We start from the raw sequence: 16050 nt of genomic DNA, 5'->3' as shown, positions 1-16050 counted from the left end.
CCATAACCCAGGCATGTGACCAGGAATCAAACCATGACCTTTGGTACATAGGTTGAAGTTCAACCACTAAGCCATGCCAGCCAGGCCTGCCATAGTTTTTAAAGTTATGCTCTCAGAAGACTTAAGACTCATAGATGAGAACAAAGTAATTTGTTCTTCACATCACAACAAGCTATGTGAACATATTTGCACCTCAGTCCTATGAGGCAATGCGTTGGGGTATACCTACACTCAAGTTATATTAAAGGACAGAAGCCTTGAGCTTAGGAAATCCAAATATTTTATAATGAACAATAAGCCTACCTATTTGCTCTGAAAGAAGACACATTCTTTCTCTTCCAAGATCATTTGCTACACAAGCATCTCTGTATATGCTTCTGTTTGCTAGATGTGCAGGAACATGAAAAATCTGTTGCAATTGTCTCCCAACAATACCCACCCTTTGTTTTCATGCTGTCGTGGGACTAGAACATTTTTTTCCATGACAACACCACTTCATCAGGTACTCTAATTAACCTGGTGGACAGAGACTGGGACCAAATTCACTCAGCAGTCTCAATCAGCATTTAATTAAGCCTATACTGATGGGCCTCTGGCTGCAGAATGGGACCAACTGGCATTTATTTTTTTAAAAACATGCCTACAGGGGCTCCAGATTGAAAACAGTCAAAAATTCCATAAACCATCGGGGCCTAACTTAAAATACAGGTGGCTTTATCTATTTAATTGGCATGTCTGAATTGCCCTTTCCTCTTGGCTAAGGCATTCGTTCAGCTACAACATGATGTGTTAGTAATTGCACAGATTTCACTTGGTTCACAATGAGGACATGTAAGGCAATTCTTTTATCTAGAACATCCCTGGTTAGTGAGGTGAGTCTGAGTTGAATGCCTCCCTGGGTCCAGTTGGCAGCATTGATCTCTTTAGCTAAAATTATGGACACATTTCATAACACATTTTCAAATTGTATAACTCCCATGGTAAAGACAGCTGCCTGCAGTGTGTATATGGGTAACAAGTCAGCCTCCCCTCCCCCAGAAAGTCCTCTAAGTCACCCGAGAGTAACAGAATTTAGGAGAAATCTGCTCACTTGTCTGAGGTGTAAATGATGTACAGATGGTCTTTCCTTAAGCAATTGCAGGTGTGATGTGGCTACCATTAAGTGCACATTACTGTTTTGGGAAAGGAGGCAAGTTAACGACTGGCTTCCACACAAGAAGTACAGTCTCAGAAATGCACACTGTGCCCCTGGAAAATAAGTGCTGTTTAGAATTGTTGGAGCCCCATAAATAGGACCTATGTTAGGCAGAGGTCACATATTGTTGGTACCTCCAATGTCTCTATTATAGATGGCACATCTTCCTTCCTGCTGGTAAGTCTTAAAATTCCAAGTTCAGAGTGAATAATTTAGTCTATCCTTTGTTCTTAAAGGACTACCTAAGGGAAGTTGGCCCAAATGTACTTTTTTTATCCCAACTGCCACGTGGTATTTAAAAAGGGATTGAATAAGATCCAGTGGATGACTAAACCTTGGTATATTACTTTTCGTTTGAAGCATAATAAACATCATAAACTTAGTATCTTAGCACAACACACTCTTTATGTCATAGATAGTTCCTGTATATGAGAAGTGTGGGCACAAGTTATCTGGATTTTCTACTTCAGAGCCTTGATAGGCTGAAATTTAGATATTGTCTGAGTCTGTGGTTACATCAGAGGCATATCTAGGAAAACAATCCAAGCCCTTATCTGTTGTTAGCAGAATTTGGTAATTTGTGGGTGGTCCTGCTTTTATCTTTGTTTGTTTTTGATGATTGTTTTTGATGACTGTTGGTGAGGGATAGTTTCTTGTCATATGGCTGTCTATGTGCTCTCTCATATAACAGCTTACTTCCTTAAGCCAACGAAAAATTTGCTCTGATTATGCTAACCAAAATGTTATAATATATCAAGTAGCAACCACAGGAGTGATAGTCCATTACCAATGCCTTATTTCACCTGATCAAAGGAGAGATATTACATCATTTTTCCATATATTATGATTTAGAAGCTAGTCTCAGAACCCATTCTACTTCAGAAGAGAATTCATTGATAACACCAGTGGCAGAGGCAGGGAGATGATGATTTTTTATTCTGTCCCCATACTTTCATTAGCCTAATGTGTTCCCTGTAAAAGTGATGGGGTGACTGTTTCCCCCACCTCTGCAAAATTGGTGTTTCTACTCCCAGAAGCTATAATACTACTTCCATTTTAATCATATACTCCTTGTATGCAAAGCTTTCATCTAGAAGACTCAGGGGCAAGAGATAAAAAGGGAACTTTCATAAAATTAACAAAGACCTATTACATACCTTACATAAGTCTCTGTGGGGGACTTGGCAAACAATGTACTCAACCCATTACCTCTTTCATTGCCTCTGATTATTGCCAGGAATGAGAGATGAGCCATTTCTGGGGACAGATGTATTCATATGACCAAAGTGTATTACTAAGGTATTTAGATCAGGAAGAGATGATAGATGAAAAGTCAAAAAAAATTTTTTTGAGTGATGTTTAAAGAGATCTTTCTAATGCCCAACAACACCAGATGCCTATGTGTCTTAGGGACCATGAAAAGTTTATTGAAGAACTACCAGCCAATTGCTGAGTGGTATTTACAATGCAATTCAAATAATTTTCAGGCTACAGATGATTTGGAAGTAAAAACAAACAAACAAATAAAGAACACAAAAACATTATGTAGATTCATTTTAAGGTCCATGGTGGTATGGATAGTATCAGCTGATTAAACTAGAACATTAGCACTGTAGCCTGGAAAACTATAGGCATATAGTTCCAGTTTGTGTGGATGGATGAATTGTTACATCTAGAATGGTGATAGATCCAGGCAGACAGTAATGGTTAGTGCAGTCTGGCTAATGCAGATTTAATTACCAGTTTGGTTTCAGCCATTATAATCAGAACAGCTCCTTATTGTGGGCAATAAATAGTGACTGTTTCGTTTTTTAGTCCTGCTGTAACAAATTTCTACAACTTGGTAACTTAAAACAACAGAAAGTTATTCTCTCACAAATCTAGAGGCCAGAAGTCCGAAGTCAAGATGTTCGCGGGATTGGTTTCTTCCAGAGTCCTGGGGGGGGAGGGGGGGGGGAATCTGTCCCATGCCTCAATCCTTCTTCTGGTTGCTGCCAGTTATCCTGGGTGTCCTTGGCTTATAAATGTATCACTTCAATCCCTTCCTTGAATCTTTACATGACCTTCTTCTTTGGGTCTCTTCTGTTTTGGTGTGTCTCAAATCTCCGTTTTCTTTTTCTTAGAAAGGCACAAATTACTGAATTTTGAGTCCACTCGATATATAGAATGATCTCATCTCAAGATCCTTAATTTGATGGCATCTAAAAAAATAAAATTCATAGATAACAGGGGCTAGTGCTTGAACACAACTTTTATAGATACTATCCAACACACTATAGTAATTTATATGGTTCAATGAGAAGCCATGATTTGTTTCCACAGTTGGTAGCCCCAAAGAGCTGTACTTTTACCTGCCAGTTTAGTCCTCAGCTGGAGTTAGGTTAGAATGGGAGAATAGAAGCAGGGTTGGCTCTGAAAACAAAAAAGTTAGAGGAAGAGAGTGACTATGAGGTTTTATTTATAATAAAATTACTTGCGGTGAAATTGGTTAATAAGGGTATATATGATCTGTTTATTGCATTGTGTGCCCACCAGCCAAAGTCAAATCATCTTTGCCCCCCTTCACTCTTTACAACCCACTCCCCTTCTTCCTGGTAAAATCCATACTGTTATCTGTGTATATGAGTTTTTATTTGTCTTTCTTGTTCATTTATTATTTTCAGTTTTATTATCCACATATTCTTTTTTTTAATATATCTTTATTTCAGAGATGAGGGCAGAGGGAAAGAGAGTAGAAACATCAATTATGAGATAATCATCGATCAGATGCCTCTTGCACATCTCCTACTGGAGACCAAGCCTGCAAGCTGAACATATGCCCTGACAGAGAATTGAACCCAGGCCCCTTGATTCCACAGGCTGACCCTCTATCCACTGAGCAAAACCAGCTATTGTGAAATCATATGATTCTTAATGACATTTTTCTTAGCATGATATCTTCAAGGTCCATCCAAGTTGTTGCAAATGATAATGTTTCATTTTTTCTTATGGCTAAGTAGTATTTTATTGTATACATGTATGACATCTTATTCAATCATCTGTCCAAAAACATCAGTTGTTTCCATATCTTGGCCACCATGAATAATGCTGAAATTAACATAGGTATGCATATATCTTTGTGAATAAATGTTTTCATATTTTTAGGTAAATAACTTCTCAAACTCTCCCCAAAAAATCAAAGAAGAGGTAATATTGATTAATACATTTTATGAGGCCCAATATAACTCTGCTACTAAAACCTGGCAAGGCTAAATCAAAACAAAAAAGTGTATAAAGTATTTCTGATGAATAAAGATGCAAAAAATCATAAACAAAAATACTGGTAAATTGAATAAAATACATTAGGTTGGTGAAAGCCTGGGGTGGGGCAGACTGGGAGAGGTCAATGGGATAAAAAGGGGACATATATAATACTTTCAACAATAAAGATGGAAAACAAAAATGAACTAATGCATCATGATCAAGTAGGGTTTATTTCAAAGACACAAGGATGGTTCAACATATGCAAATATATCAATGTAATACATCACATTAACAAAATAAAGGATAAAAATTGTATGATCTTATCAATAGATGTAGAAAAAGCATTTAATATAATACAACATCTATTATGATTAAAACACTCAATAAAATGGGTATAGAAGGAAAGTACCTCAACATAATAAAGACATATATGACAAACTATCAACTAAATATACTCGTGAAAAACTAAAAGCTTTTTCTCTAAGATTAGAACAAGACAAGGATGTCCACTCTCACCACTAGAGTTTCAGTGCACAAATTTGTTCATGAGTGAGGTCTGGCTGGCCTGCCCCAATGGGGACATTTGGGCTGGGACTATGGGGGTAAGGGGACATAGGACATCAGTCACCCCAGGGCTATGGGAGATGTGCTGGCCCCACCCCCCTTGGGATCTAGGCCAGCCGGGGGAGGGAATGTGTGCATTTGGGGGGGAGGGTGGAAATCTGGGCCCTGATCAGGACGGTTGGCCACTGCAGTGCACATCATTCTGGTTGTTCCATTGTTCTGGTCACTTGGCTTTTTAATATATAGATATAGACTAGAGACCCAGTGCAACAAATTTGTGCACAGGTGGGGTCCCTTAGCCTAGCGGGTGATTGAGGCCATCTTACCCAATCCTAATCAGGTTGGTGGTGAAAGGGATCGTGTGAGGTTGCTGTGGGATTGCACTGACCACCAGTAGGCATCTTCTGTATTGAGCTCTGCCCTGCCCCCTGGTGATCAGTTCACATCATAGTCGTTTGGTCGACCTGTAGTAATGATCATTTAGGCTTTCATATAGAAAGTACTGGAATTACTAGCCAGAGTAATAAGGCAAGAGAAAGAAGTAAAAGATATCCACTTTGGGAATGAGAAGAAGTGAAAGTGTCATTTTTTTTCAGATGACATGATTTTTGTATAAAAATCCTGAAATATTCCACATAAAAAACTAATAGAAACAACAAAAAATACAGCAAAGTTGCAAAATGCAAAATCAATGTACAAAATCCCCTTCTTTCCTATATAATAACAATGAAATCTCAAATAAAGAAATGAAAACACACACACACACACACACACACACACACACACACAACAATTCCTTTTGAAATTGCAACCAAAGGTAAAATACCTAGCTATAAATTTAACAAAGAGTATGGAGGGCCTATATACTGAAAACTGTAAAGCATTATTAAAAGACATTGAAAAAGACACAATGAAATGGAAAGCTATTCCATGTTCATGGATTGGAACAATCAACATCATTTAAATGTCCATATTAGCCAACACAATATACAGATTTGATGCAATACCCATTGAAATCCAAATGGCATTTTTTTTAAAAAAGAAATAGAACCAAAATATATCAAATTTGTATGGAAAGACTCCAACAGCCAAAGCAGTCCTAAGAAAAAAGAATGAAGCCAGAGGTATTACACTCCCTGACTTTAAATTATACTACCGAACAATGATAATCAAATCAACTTTCTGTTGCCAAAAAAAAGCAAGCTGTGAATTTTTAAGTAAGGTTTTGTGCTTGCTTTCATTTTCAAGCTATATTGTTTATTCCTCAACCAAAACTTGTTTCTAAGGTTTTCTGTCCACCTAAAGCTCTGTAATGAATAGCAAATTCCACATGCAGACAGTGTTTTTGTTTCAGCTTTGGGACATCTTGGCTTGGTTGCCATGGAGCCATGTCCTTTTAGCTATGGCCATAGAGTTTACTTCCCTATTGTCATAATATCTTCTCTTTGATGCTCTCTCTTCTGTCAGAGGGAAGTACACACAAGTAAGGCACCATTTTGACAGCTTGTTTAATGCTGTTTTTCACTGCTTAGCCATTATTATTTTGTTCAGTAAGGATTAGGTCATTAGTATATACTCTTTCCAAGTTGCCTAGTATTAGGGCAAGAACATGCACTACCATACTACAGTATGTCATCTTGCATTCCTTATCCTGGACCAGAAAAGTTTCTCATCCCTCCTCTTTTAGAAATTCATTTCTATCAACATCACAATCTAATAGTCAAATTGTCAAGAAATGTGAAAGGTCTGAGAACACAAGTTAGCCTGCCACAGTTTCATGGATGCTGAGACTGCTAGACAGAAAGGACCTTATCACATTCATCAAAATAAGCATTGTGAGCACTAGTGCATTTTTAGCCAGTTTAGGGAATGATGTAGATGGACTCAGACTGATGATGCCTGCATATGTAGTGGTTTGCATTATAGAAGAAACTGAGTTTAGGGAGCCTGAATCTTTCATAATGAAGACTAATCATGTCTGCCTTTTGCTCCAGAGAGAGATACTATCTGTATTTCAAAGCAATTTGCAATATAGACTTCCTTGAAACAATAGTTCTGAAAAAGGATCATTCTGTGTTTCTGTAAGATATGTTGAAGCAGGAGTATACATATAGAACTGTCTTTCAAAAAAATCTAGTGCATTGAATTTAAGGCTACTTTTTACTCAAAGTAATTTGGGAAATGTTATTTTTATTTTTGCATGATATCTTAAAATCAAACATGTCTTCAATAAAATTAAATTTTCAATAGTAGCCAAAGTCATTGGACTTTATGATACAGTACCATAACAGATGCCCATCTTTTGTAAAGTAAAAGAAAGTGAGGGACTTTATTAAGATTACTCACACAATAGTAATCCACCAGGGAAAATAATTTAGATTTGTTCATTTAAAAAGTTTATGGGACTTAATATACAAACATTGACACAAATACTACAGTTTATATTTTAGAGTGGCTATTAATTTTGTTGCATATAATTAAAAGCTTATAAATGAAAAATAAATTATTAAATAGACTGAAAAAGCAAGCTAAAAGCATTTATGTGACAATGTACTACTATATTAACTGAATGACTTTTTCCCAAGTAATGGCATTTTTAGCCTCAATAAAAAATATAAAATTGAAATTGAAATTCAGCTGTATCAATATTCCCTTGGCAGGCATTTATTTTGGTAAGATATCACATATTCTTTAAAAAAACACATTTTTCAATAAAAATAGATTAACTGGGAAAACGTGCATTTGATGTTTACCCACTGGATATATGCACATACAGGTGAATGCTTGATATTACTGAGAGAATGCTTGGATCAAGTAAAGATTAGGATTCAGTGATCTCTCAGTATTTACCTTTGCATAGAATCAACTCTTTCCTGATTTTATGATTTTACCTGGAAAATTTAACATGTTTTATTGGATGGTATGAGCTAAAGAATCAATGGTATTCAGATAATTTGTATTTTTATTTGTTTTTGTATTAATAGTATTCCGTTTTGAAAATTATTTCACATAGTCATTAACCTAGAACATATGATATGATTATAATTCATGATCAGAGGAAATAAATTTAATATGCTAATAATTATTAATATTTTGGAAATTCAGTAGGTTAATAAACATAAAATTCAGAGATCATTTTTGTTAGATTAAAATATTTCTATAGTCAATTTCTCTAGTTGTTATCCCTCAAATTCTACACAATTTTGCACTTATCCATCATCTTCACAATAATATATTTATGTTAATATCAAATATGATATTAATATTTTTATTATTAATATGTAGACAATTTTATTATTCTCTACTAGAGGCCTGGTGCACAAAATTTGTGTATTGGGTTGGGGAGGGAGAGATGTTCCTCAGCCTGGCCTGTACCCTCTCCAATCCAGTACCCCTGAATAGGGCCTAAACTGGTAGTCAGACATCCCTCTCACAATCCAGGACTGCTGGCTCCTACCTGCTTGCCTGCCTGCCTGCCTACCTGTCTGCCTGATTGCCCTTAACCACTCTGCTTGCCTACCTGAGGTCCCTAAACACTTACTTGTCTATATGATCACCCCTAAATACTTGCTGGGGGGCAGGACCAGTCCTGGCAGGGGCCATCTGCCTACCTGATCACCCCTAACTACTTGCCTGGGGGTAGAGCCAGCCCAATGAGGGGCCATCTTCCTACCTTCTTGCCCCTAACCATTAGCCTGCCTATCTGATCGCCCATAATCACTTGCCTGCCTACATTATCACCCCTAACCACTAGTTTATCTCATATCCCCTAAACACTCTGCCTGCCTGCCTGATTGCCCCTAATTGCTTGATGAGGGTGGAGCCAGCCTGGCGAGGGGCTGTGGTGGTTCTGGTCTAACAGTTGTTATGGTTGTGACACCTATACAGTCTCTGGCCTTTTATTATATTGGATGGCCAGTGGGCAGCTCCTGTGTTGAGCATCTGCCCCATGGTGGTTGGTGTGCATCATAGCCACCAGTTGGACAGATGGATGCTTAGCCTTTTATATATATATGAGTATATACTTTTTAAATAATGATCTAGAGATTGCATGCTCAGAGAGGGCACTTATGGAGACTGTGCATGCATGACCAACAAATTTGTTCATATTGCTAAGTCGAGAACACTTAGCTGTACTAGGAATAATTTAGGTTAATGGCAACACTCATATAGTACCAAGCAGGCCATACAATAATATACTTCAGTTTTCCAAAAAGTTATTTCTACCAAATGTCATTCATCCTTTCAGTCATAGGATATTTTTGTTAAATTAGGCAAATAATATATATATTTTCCCCCAAGATAATAGAGGCTGTATAGTCTTCCAGGGGCTTCTTTTTAGAGTGGGGGGTGGGGGGTTAGTTTTTTGTTTTGTTCTTCTAAATAGTAAAGCATAACTTTCTGGACTGTTTGTTTATTCATCATTTTATGAAATAATCTAATCTTTTTGTATGTAACAAACTTTATAAACTTTGAGCACAAACCCTTTAAAAAACAATTGGCCTTCTCTAGAAGTATATATACTAGTGCTCATTTTTTCCTTAGAAACTTTTCCCCCAATTCTATGTAGATTCATGGTTACATGAATAATTCTCTTTTAAGTTTTTCACTCCAATGGTTTAAAGTAGGCATGTGTTAAAATGTAGTCCACAATGTCTGTGTTATGAATATTTATATATTTTGACATTTAAGAAGAATATGTCTTTCCATACTGTAACCCCTAGCACTCTTTTAGTTGATATATTTCTAAAAATGGAGCAATTTCTTTGGACTTTGTCACTTTGGACCTAAGGGACACATAACCTACCTTTTCACAGGCATGAAATTTGGTTGTCTTATTTCTAATGCATGAATTATGCTAAGAAGCTGTGGAGCCACAAAATGCTTTAATGGTTTCTGTTTCTACATTTATTTATCCCTAGGTAGGCACATTCACAGAACTGAAAGGGATATTGAGAAATTATAGAATCTGTATGTCGTATGGCATATTAAATACGTGAAACAGTACTTTCTTTGTTAAGATTTTCAGAAACAGAGTATCCCCAAATTATTAATAGTTTGGAAATTTGCTTAGGTTTAACCAAATACAGTATCAGAAAAATATTCTTCTGATCTCATCAAATCTTCTCTATATAGTATATATTTTTTCTCATATGTTTTTTTAAACAGGGTTCTCATCACCTTTCTTAACATTCCCCCAAGAAAAAAAACAAAATTATTGCCCATAGAGATCTGCATCATTTTTGATGATTGAAGCTGTCCTAAGTGTTTTTTTTTTCTATTCTTTCAGTCATAAGATTAGAGATTTGATGAGAGTCAGGAATATTCCAAGAAAAATAAATATGGGTAGGCTACATAATGATTTTTAAAGGCTTGCAGACATTACTGTAAGGTCTGTGTATCTTGAATTTAGCTAGTATACATTTATATTTTTTTAGTTATTTAAAGTTCAAGGCTGTATTGACAGGGCCTTTATTTTTTTCACTAAGGTAAAAATTTTAAAATGTTAACTGCATTCATCTCAATGCAGTAAGTAGTCAGTCCATCATTCTCCATAGTTTTACCACCCATGTTTGTTACCCATGGTCAGCCTTGATACGAAGACATTAAATGAAAAAATTCTAGAAATAAACTAAGTCTTACATTGTAGGCTTTTCTGAGTAATGTGACAAAATCTCAAGCCATCTCTCTTGGAACATGAAATTGGCCCTTTGTCCAGGGTACCTGTGCGGTATACACTGCCACTAAGTAGTCAGGGAGTGGCTATCTTAGTTTTTAGATCCACTGTTGCATTATCACAGTGCTTGAGTTCAAATAATCTGTATTTTACTTACTAATGTCTCCAAAATGCAAGAATAGTGATGATGGCAATTCATATATGCCAAAAAGAAGCCATAAAATGATTTTTTTAAATGAAAAAGTAGGCATGTATAGGAACAAACAGTATAGTAGGGTTTAGTATTATCCAAGGTTCCTGGTATATACTATCATCTTGGAATATAACCCCCACAGATAAGAGGGTTTTGCTATATAATTAATTTTGACAATTTAATATACCAGTGTAACCAATACTTTTATCAAGATATCAAACATCACCATTTCCATAGAAAGTTCCCTCAGACTGCTGTCAACTCATACCCCCACAGGCTACCACTGTTCTGATTTTGAATATCATAGATCAGTTTTTCTGGTTTTGAAGCACATATAAAAAGAGTCATACGTATTTCTCCTTTCTTTAACCATACCCAGTTTTACAGCCTTATCCATGTTGTGTATGTAAATGTATTTATTTATTTATTTAGCTGACTAGAATTCTATTTTGTGAATATACTAGTTAATCCATTTCCCTACTCAAAGATATGATTCTTTTAAGTGATTGGGGGTTTTAAACACAATTACTATAAATATTATATATAAAAAAAACTTCTTTTGTGTATACATACTTTCATTTTTTCATAGCTAATAACCAGAAGTAGAGTTGATGGATTATAGAATAGGTATATATTTAAGATTATTTTAAAAACATCCAACAAATCTAATAAGGAAGTTGTTTTACATTCTCAACAGCAATGATTAAAATTCTAACTACTCCACATCATCGTCAATTCTTGGTGTTCTCAATTTTTGTGATTTTAGACATTCAAGTGTGATGAATTGAATATATATATATATATATATATATATATATATATATATATATATATAATGAGTTCTATTTTTATTAACCTGGTGAATAATTTTAAACATGTTTTCTCTGAAGTCCCTGTTTAATTCTTTTGTCTATTTTTTGAATGGGTTGTTTGTCTATTTTACTATTTAGTTGTAGAAAATATTTACATATTCTAGATACAAATTCTTTATCAGATACATTATTGATAATATTTTATTCCAGATAGCTTGCCTATTTATTAGTTAATCTAAATATAAAAAGACTTTTAAAGTAAGAGGAAACAAGCATTTATTTGAGATTAAAAAAACATATCTATTCAGGAACTATTGACTCATGCAAAACCCCAGATAATGTTCAGATAATGTTAAAAAACAAAGACAAGAGGTATTTATGAGAAAGTGAAGGGGCACAATTACATCAATACAAGGAAGGCATTTCTATTGGTGCAAATAACATAACATAGTGATGTTAAGTCTAAGAAATGTTTTAAATTTTCAGTCCAATAGCCATCAGTCTTGTAGTCATATCTGCTTTCTTGTTATCTTTGCAAACAGTTATTTGGAATGTGAATTTGCTTTTGGCTCAGTTGAAAAGTTATTTTTCCCTGTTTAATATTTCAAAGTTTTAAGATCTAAAGACATTCAAGGCAGTTCCTCTGGCATGGCAACTCCAGCTCCAATTTCTTCCTTTATTATTTTTTACACACTGATATTTCTGAGGAGCATATGTTTTATTTTTATTAAAATTTAATTTATCACTTTCTATTTTTTTTTACATCTAGTGCTTTTAGTGCCCTATATATGGCAAAGATTTGTCTACCCAAGGGTATAACTTCTTAATTTTAAAAATCTTTTTCGTTTACTCCATTATCTTTATATTTTAAATAAATTTTAGAATCAGTTTGTTAATTTAAACACCCCAAAATTCTGCTGAAATTTTAATTAAAATTGATGTAATACTATCTATGGACTATTGACATTATAATATGGAATCTTTTATTTGTAAAATATATACCTCTACATAAATTACAATAATCTTGCTAAGCAAGATTTATTGTTTTCAGAAAGTTTTATAATCAATTCAGAAGATTTATTGAAAAACTTCTTTGATGGTATTTAAAGGAGTTTTAAAACATATTTTATTTTCTAAATGTTTGTTAGTTTATAAAATGTATAACTGATTTTTATGTACTGAATGTTGCTAAGTTCACTTATTTTGTACACATTTTACATACTTTTGTAAGTAGACAGTATTGTCATCTTTCAGTAATGGTACTCATACTTTGTTGTTTGTATTTTTATTTGTTTAGTTAATTAATCTTTACCCAGGGATATTTTTCCATTGATTTTTTCTAGGGAGAGTGGAAGAGAGAGGGAAAGAGAGAAACACATTGATTGATTGCCTCCTGCACACACCCTGACCCAGACCATGGATGGAGCCTGCAACTGAGGTGCGTGCCCTTGACCAGAATCTAACCCAGAACTCTTTGGTAGCAGGCTGACACTCTATCTACTAAACCAAACTGCCTAGGGTGTTGTTTGTATTTTTTATGTATTTTTCTTGCTTTATTAAATGTACTAGAATTCTAATACAATGGTGAATAGAAGTACTAGGAGTGAACACCCTTGCCTTTTGCTTTCTTAGAGGCAAAATGCTTGATATTTTCATCACTAAATATGTCAATTGCAGATTTTTTTAATGAGCTTTATAAATTGAATAAATTATATTCTATTCTTAGAGTTTTGATAGATGTTTCTGTGTTGCTGGTGTTTTTAAATTATGAATGGGTTTCATTTTTTATACGTTTATTGAATTTATCATATTGCTTTTTCCTTTACTTTGCAAGTAGTGATTTACATTAATAAACTATTATAATAAATGTTAATCTGATACCACATTTCTTAAATAAGTTCTGCTTGTTCATAAGGTTATACAATTTTTTTATATATTGCTGTATCCATTTTGATAAATGTTTTGTTAATTTTTATGTCTGTGTTTTTGAGGAATATTAATTATTAATTGTTTTCTCTTGTAATGTATTTGGGACGTTTGGTTTCAAAGTTTGACCATTTCTTGTAGTGCAGTTAGGTAAAGTAGTGAGAAATTCTCTCACCTATATTTATCTAAAAATAATTTATTTTAACCTTAAATACAGTATTTTTAATTTTATGTTGTTTCTTTGATTTTTTCTGGTGGGATTTTGAATTGTAAAATTTTGTATGAATTACAAATGTTGAAGTTATTTACTTAATGTCTATAGCAAACATTTTTCAAAGTGAACATAATGAAAAATACAATCAAGATATTATTTTCATACTAGAAGCCCAATGCATGAAATTTGTGCAAGGGGCTAGTCCCTTATTACCCTGGGTTCATCTGGAAGGTCATCCGGAATGTTGTCCTGACAGTCATTCTGCTAGCCCATCTAATTAGCATATTAACTCTTTATTATATAAGATTATTTTGAATTTCAACTAATGGACACTTTTAACTTTGACTAAGCCAGTTACAAAATTCTGTGTTTGTGTAGATTGATAAGTTAATCTTTCCCAAACATTTGAAAAAGCTCTTAAATCTAATAAATTAGAAGTAAGGTACATGAGGTCATAAATTCATTCTCTCTTTACAAGTACAACAATCTTTCTGAAGTCTGTTGTAGAGTAATTATAGATATTGTAAACATAAATGTTTTCAAGCAAGTTCATGCTGCCCCTTAGGAGAATTCTACACTTGATTTCCTTTTGCTTATAAGAAAGGAATTGAACATACTGTAGATTATCTTTATCATGAGGTATGTGTCTTCTCATGAAACCCTAAAGGGGTATGACTTCTTAGAAGTCACTTAACTGAAGTCACAGCACACATCAGTACAAAATGTGCTGAATAACAGTTATTAACGCACTGGCAAAGAAATACTCTGTATTTTCTTTTAACATCGTCTTTGGTTAGCCTAGTGCTTACAACATCATTTTTTTTTTCTTTGTGTTTAGATAGTATACCTAGAATGTCAATGTTGTAGTAAAGAATTGATATGAAATAAGCTGCTTTCAGCAAAGCTTTCTTTTCCATACTGCCTCGGAGGACATTTCAGCTTCTTTCATGAGGAAGATATTTTATTGCATTGCCTCAAGTAATAAATGCTATCTATCTGTCTCATATTTCATTCTGGATACTTTTCAAGACAATTTCTCCAATTTTGTCTTGAATGTCCTGACCTTTTGTTATGAAATAAATATTCGTGCTTCTCCCCAAATCCATATGTTGAAATTCAAACCCAGATTTGATGGTATTACTAGGTGGGGGTCTTTGAAAGGTGAATAGATCATTACAGTGGAGACTTTATGAGTAGGATTAGAGCCCTTATAAAAGAGACCCTTAAGAACTCCTTTGTCCCTGCTGCAGGGGAGGGCACAATGAAAAGATGCCTCAAACTCAGTGTCCTAGGATATAATTACTTATTATGACTAATATTTTGGCAAATTTCTTATTCACATTTTAGATTAAGCTGAATTATGTAGGCTTAAAGAGCTCTTAGATGCTTAATAGAAGAGTGTATAATTGGAGGCCTGAAAAATAATAATAGGAGGGTAAATAACAGCAATAACCTCAAATAACTTATTTTTTTAAGTTAAGGGGATATTTTTATATATGAATTTCAATTCCTAACACTTAATATTTAAATATAGTTTTCTAAATAAAATGTTAATTACATTCTATATGAAAATTTAACTTTTTTCTTTCACAAAATAGCATTTCACTGTGTGTTACTTGTCATGCCACAGTCATCATTTGCTAATATGTGTATTTATGCTCTACATAAAGCACTACACTTTGCAATATAATTGTAGAAAATATTAAGGAATAATATATTTAAAGGAATCTTCTATTAACTATGTAGATTTTATAAAAATCTACAAAACAGTTGATGAGAACAAACAGTTACAAATCATGTATTTGATAGTAAGTTAATACCCAAATTTAAAGGGAACTTGTACACCTCAATAGCAAAAATATAATGCACTTGAAAATTGGGCAGAGGAAGTGAACATCCATATTTCCACAGAAGACATTCCAATGGCCAACAGGCACATGAAAAAGTGCTCAACATCACTATTCCTCAGGGAAGTGCAAATCGACACCAAAGTAAGATATCAGATGAAAAATATAGAAGTTCCTCAAAAATTTAAAATTAGAGCTACCATATGACCCAGGCATCCCTGTTGTGGATGTACATCCAAAGGAATTGAAATCAGGATCATGAAGATATCACATTCCAGTGTTTATTGCAACATCATTCACAACAGCCAAGACATGAAAGGAATCCAAATGCCCATTGATGAATGAATGGATTAAGAAAATGTGGTATACATACATACAT

Source organism: Pipistrellus kuhlii, unplaced genomic scaffold (genome assembly GCF_014108245.1).
Source record: "Pipistrellus kuhlii isolate mPipKuh1 unplaced genomic scaffold, mPipKuh1.p scaffold_m20_p_4, whole genome shotgun sequence".
Taxonomy (NCBI): Eukaryota; Metazoa; Chordata; class Mammalia; order Chiroptera; family Vespertilionidae; genus Pipistrellus; species Pipistrellus kuhlii.
This window is presented reverse-complemented; position numbering follows the sequence as displayed.